The sequence below is a fragment of the Crocuta crocuta genome, unplaced genomic scaffold (genome assembly GCF_008692635.1).
Source record: "Crocuta crocuta isolate KB4526 unplaced genomic scaffold, BGI_CrCroc_1.0 scaffold119, whole genome shotgun sequence".
NCBI lineage: Eukaryota > Metazoa > Chordata > Mammalia > Carnivora > Hyaenidae > Crocuta > Crocuta crocuta.
Window position 1 is genome coordinate 27,474 of NW_027551562.1, and position 6,555 is coordinate 34,028.

Below are 6,555 nucleotides of genomic sequence, written 5' to 3' on the forward strand. Positions count from 1 at the left end.
AGTTGTATTTTAACAGTAGTCATAAAAATGTGTATTTTAAAAGATAGGCAATGCCTATTTTTTACCAAAGCTATTGAGAAAATATATTTTCCTATGCATCTGGTAGAAAAGTAAATTGGTCTAATCTTCCTGAAAGGCTATGTGGAAATATAAATTAAATGCCATAAAAATATATGATTTATATCCCACAATTCTACTTCTAGGAATTTATCCTAAGCAAATAATCAGAAAATAGCTTAAGTATCTTCAAAAATATTTAGTGCAATAGTGTTTGTAACAATGAAAAATGGAAATAACTCTAATATATATCAATGAAGGATTACTTTAATAAAGTATTATATGTCCATGGAGGCAAAGTGTAGACCACCCCAGAGTGCCTAAAAAAACAATGTAAGTGTTTACTTATTGATATGGCAAAATGTATGCAATATATTATTAAGTGAAAAAGATTAGGTTGCAATTCTCTAAGTATAATATAATCTCATTTTTGTAAAATACAATTTACATACATGCATATTCATTCTCTCTTCCAACAAAAGAAAAAAAGTGTATCATCGGTTTTGTGTAAGGCACTGTTCTAACCACTGAAGACACACGACTAAACTATGCAGACACGGCCCCTCACATCATGGCACCTACAGCATGGTGAAAATAATGTGAAGAGGTAAACAGGGCACCCAAACACTGAGCAGCTATTATCTAACACCAGCACAACTCTGAGGGCTTACTATTTTATTCCTTTCTAATTTCAAAAACAACTTCTGAATTTTTGAAAATTGTTTCTCTTTCTTTTAAACACTTGAATCAAGGGGCACCTGGGTGGTTCAGTCAGTTGAGTGTCTCACTTCGGCGCAGGTCATGATCTCACGGTTCGTGTGTTCGAGCCCCATATCGGGCTCTGTGCTGACAGTGAGCTCAGAGTTTGGAGCCTGGAGCCTGCTTCAGATTCTGTGTCTCCCTTTCTCTTTGCCCCTCCCCCACTTGCACTCTGTCTCTGTCTCTCTCTCAAAAATAAATAAATATTAAAAATTAAAAAAAAAACACTTATATAGTCGAAATAAAGCCATTTTCTTTTTAAGGAAGGAAAAGTAGAAACAGTTGACATGACACCAAGTCTTCCAGGCTTAAAAGGCTCTAACATTCTCCACTAAAATGGCGCATCCGTATATTCAACATCCATTCCCTTTCCCTGTCTCTCTCCCCTCTTTCCTTTCTGTTCCTTTCCTATTATCATGCCATCCTCCTCCTCCTATTAGTCATAAAATGCTTGCCCTGGACTTTGACAAGGCACTGGTTTTAATAATGGATCACAAGCCCGTGGTGATTGGTTCCATCTCACCCTTACGTACTTCAGTAGCTGTCTTCATGCCAACCTTTGAACAGAGAAGTTCAGAACAGGGCAGCGTTAACCAGGGAGAGAAGTGTACTTAACTTCATGTCCAAAAAGCATTGTCTTTCTGAAAGTTTCTTAAATGCCTGGAAGAATAAGGGAACATCACTAATTTTTATTAGATTTCTCCACTAAGGGATTGTTTTTATTTCTCCCTGCAGATACAGCTCCTGTGTCTGTACGAAAGATGTACAAAGCCCACTGACTTCGGTAAGTTTTTGATCTCTCCAAAGAGTTTTGGGACATATTCTTGCGTACATATTTGAAGGGGATGCTGAATGAATGCTAGCCCCAAGCAGAGGATGGGGCTCAGATTCCTATGCCAAAAGCAAAGCACGACAGGGCAAATTGAGATGCCGACCTGGAATGAGGGAAGGAGAAATTAACAAGATAATAAAGAGATGGGGCAAAATCAGAGCAAACCTAGCATAGGAAAAAGACAACAAACAGGAAGTGCTCAGAGAGCAGATATATTTTCTGCAGTTTCAAGCAGGCTTCAGGAGTTTGCTCTGGGTGAAGTAGGTGCTGATGACGTTAACAAGATTCTGCAGCCTCAGATCCAAGTTCATTAGAATCTATTGCTTCTGTCTGCTCACCCTTCTAAAGCACCACTTTTCTGGCGAAGTTCACACTGTAATAGATGTGAATAATGCTGCACTGAGCATGAAGGTGCAGATACCTCTTCAAGACAGTGATTTCATTTCCTTCAGATGTATGCCCAGAAGTGGGATTGCTGGGTGCCCGCCCATGTTCACTGCATATTATTCACAATAGCCACATCATGGAAATAAGACAACAACCTAAGTACCCATCAACAAGTGAAAAGATAAAAAAAATGTGGTGTACACACACAAACACACACACACGAAATTATGCAGCCATAAGAAAGAAGGAACCTGCCATTTGCCGCACATGGATGAACCTGGAAAGCATTACGCTAAATGAAATAAGTCAGAGAGAGGGGCGCCTGGGTGGCTTAGTCGGTTAAGCGTCCAACTTTCGCTTAGGTCATTATCTCGCGGTTCGTGGGTTCGAGCCCTGCGTCGGGCTCTGTGCTGACTGCCAGCTCAGAGCCTGGAGCCAATTTCAGAGTCTGTGTCTCTCTCTCTCTCTGACCCTCCCCTGCTCACGCTGTCTCTCTCTCTCTCTCCTAGAAATAAATAAAAAATATTTAAAAAAAAAAAAAGAAAGAAATAAGTCAGAGAGAAAGACAAATACTGCATGATCTCATTTACATGTGGGATGGAGAAAAGCTGAACTTCTAGAAACAGAGTAAAATGGTGGTTGCCAGGGGTGGGCGATGGGGGACATAGGGAGATGTTGGCCAGGGGGCACACAGACTTGCAGCTATAACTAAATAAGTTCTGGGGCTCTAATGCATAGCATGGTGGTGATAGTTAACAATACTTAATTATATATTTGAAAGTTGCTCAGAGAGTCTTTTTCTTTTCATTCTCAATTTAGCTAACATGCAGTGTAGTCTTGGCTTCAGGAATAGATTCCACCCAGTGCTCATCCCAACAAGTGCTCTCCTTACTGCCCATCACCCATTCCCCCACCATCAACCCTCAGTCTGTTCTCTGTATTTAAGAGTCTCTTATGGTTTGCCTCCCTCCCCATTTTCTGTCTTACTTTTCCTACCCTTCCCCATGATCATCTGTTAAATTTCTCAAGTTTGACATATGAGTGAAACCATATGATATCTATCTTTCTATGACTGACTTATTCACATAGCATAATACCCTCCAGTTCCATCCATGTTGTAGCAAATGGCAAGATTTACTACTTTTTCATCACCAAGTAGTATTCTTTCTATCTATCTATCTATTCTTTATCCATTCACCAGTTGATGGACATTTGGGCTCTTTCCGTAATTTGTCTATTGTCAATATTGTCTATAGTGCTGCTATAAACACTGGGGTGCAGGTGCCCCTTTGAATCAGCACTCCTGTATGCTTTGGATAAATTCCTAGAAGTGTAATTGCTGAGTCATAGGGTAATTCTATTTTTAAATTTTTGAGGGACCTCCACACTGTTTTCCAGAGTACATTCCCACTAACAGTGCAAGAGGGTTCCCATTTCTCCACATCCTCGCCAGCATCTGTTTCCAGAAGTGTTAATTTTAGCCATTCTGACAGGTGTGAGGTGGTATCTCAATGTGGTTTTGATGTGTATTTCCCTGATGATGAGCAATGTTGAGCATTTTCATGTGTTTGTTGGCCACATAGATGTCTTCTTTGGAAAAGTGATTATTCATGTCATCTGCCCATTTCTTCAATGATTAATTTGTTTTTTGGGTGTTGAGTTTGGTAAATTCTTTACAGATTTTGCTCAGAAAAGTCTTAAATGTTGTCACCACGCACACACACAAACAAAGGTAATTATGTCAGGTGACTGACATGTTAACTAAATTTATTTATTGTAGTATTATTTTGTAATATATATCAGATCATTACACTGTATATCTTAAGCTTACATAATGTTATATTTCAATTATATATCAACTAAACTGGGAAAAAAGAAAACTATACTTAAAAATGATGCAATATGTGGATATTGCTTCATAATTTGTTTTTGCATTGCTCAGAATTTGGGGTTGCTGCTGTTAGGGGCATACTAGAATGCCAGGACCACATGAGAACACCTTGAATAACACAATAATAACATCATTCCTCTCTCAGTTCTCCTGGTTGCTAAGAAGAAAGCATAAGATGGTTACTAGTACTATCTTACTTCTCCGTTACTTGCTAATCAACATGTTTTTTGACAGAGAGAGAGAAAGAGAGAGAGAGAGAGAGAGAGAACACACTTGCATGGAGGAGGGGCAGAGAGAGGGAAAGAGAATCTTAAGCAGGTAACACACCCATCCTGACACAGGGCTTGATCTCAGGACCATGAGATCATGACCCCAACTGAAATCAAGAGTCAAACACTTGACCAACTGAGCCACTCAGGCACCCCTGCTAATCATTTTTAACAATGAATGTGCTGAAAGCTCAGAGTCTTCTAGCAGAAAACATTTTCTAGTTCGAACATACCGGCTTTTTTGATGTTATTGGATGTATTTTTTTTTTATGTCATACCTTCACAGAATGATTCTGGTCTTCTTTTCGCAATACTTTTATAAATATAAAGATGTTTCTTTAAATAATAACTTAAATTTAGGTGGACATGAAAATATGGCAAAACTCCTAAAAATGTTAGAAGAATAGCTGAATGTGGCAAACATCCAAAATTTTACAAATTAAAATGTTTCCCTGACCCTCAGGTCCTACCATCCAATGACCTCTGTCACCAGGGAAGAGCGTGTCTCACGCCAACCACTGACATGCTTGCAGACTCTATTCGCTCTCAGCTGCCCTGGTCTGTGTGGAAGAACCACGGTCCCTTCAGGCCAGTGAGCAGAAGAGCTGACACACACTCCTCCAATTCTGGAGAGACTTCTAACTAGAGTCTGCCTGGTCCAGAGGTCACGGGGCAAAGACAGAACCCCATCAGCCTAAATCTCCAAGTGACCATGTGGAGAAAAGCCCTCTGGTGAATTATGCAGATAAATACTCATGTTTAGCCACTCAGATTTGGGGGTCATCTGTAGGTCTGCTTTCTTGGAAAGAGTCTGAGACCAAGGTTGGCCCACAGGACGTTTGCTGGGGAATGCTCTCCGAATAAACCAGCGGGGCAAGGGAAGGAATCAGAACCGGAGGTGAGAGCTGACGGGCTACCGTCCAGCCATCACCAGGGCGCAGCTGACTCACCGGAAGCTCTGAAGTTGTAATGGCCCCTGAGAGTTGTCTGAAATGAGAAATGGGGGGGGGGGGGGGGNTCAAACCAATTAGTCATTGAATGAAAGCTGCCCCCAGGAGGAAGTTGTGATGTTGGGTGAGGTGACTTCCAGCCAAGGGCAAATCCCGGAGAGGACTGACAGCTGAGGGCCATCAGCTGTGAACACTCCCAGCAGCTGGAAAAATAAGCTCTTCAGTCCTAAGAAGGGATCTGGGAAATGCATCAGCGTAGCCACTACAGGGCACAATCGTCGGTTCTGACTTCTGTGCAGAGGTCAAGCAACTTCTCCAGGTCACAGTGCTGCCCGGGGCAGAATTGGGATTCAAACCCACATCTGCCTGACTTCTAAATTTTAACATTGTATTTAATGGTCTACCTATCTAAACATAATCTTGGGCCCATCTTTTGTTTGGAGGCCAATTAGTGGGGCCATTGCCATTTATAAGGAATTTTCTTAAGTGCTGTATTTATAGCAAAACCTTCAGGGATGAGGACGTTCCTTATCACGCAGAAGGCAACCAGAGCTTAGAGAAGATAAGCTGTTAGTCCCGGCTGAATACTTAGCATATGTGATGTGGATCCTGGGGTGCTTTACTCTAAGACCTAGATTTTATTCCTAAACACTGTGGGCCCAAACAGAGGCTTGAAAGGAAAAGTTAACGAAGCTCAGGTCTCTGGAACCTGGCAGCTTATTCATTCTCCTCTGCATTACCACTGACATTCGTTTAGAAGACACTCCTTTCAGAAACCTCATAATGAGGGGCACCTGGGTGGTTCAGTCAGTTAAGTGGCCAAGTTGGGCTCAGGTCATGATCTCACTATTCGCTCAGTTTGAGCCCCACATCGGGCTCTGCGCTGACAGCTTGGAGCCTACAGCCTGCTTCGGATCGATTCTATGTCTCGCTCTTTCTCTGCCCCTTCCCTACTCACGCTCTGTCTGTCTCTCTCTCTCACACAAAAATAAATAAACATTAAAAAATTTAAAAAAGAAATCTCATAACTAACACTTTGCCAGATCACACATTTCTTAAACTTTGTGAATATAGATGTTGGAGTGCCCAATCTCCTGCTGATATTCTGGAAAAAGAGAATAGCTTTCCTTCCTTAATGTGCCCATTAAGGTAGAGAGATCATGACACCTATTCTGTAGTCCTGATTCTACTACTCTCTGATGAACTTGGACAACTGGGTAAGATTTCTTGACCTCAAAGATAAGGGAGTTCGATACCATATATAGGTTCTAAATGATGTTTTCTTATTCAGGTTCACTGTGTCAAGCATCCATGGAGACTGTACTCTGCACTAAGCACTGGACTGGGTCATATACATTTTTTTAAGCCAAAGTTTTGTTTTTTTTTTTTAAGCTCCCTTTTCCCCTCAGA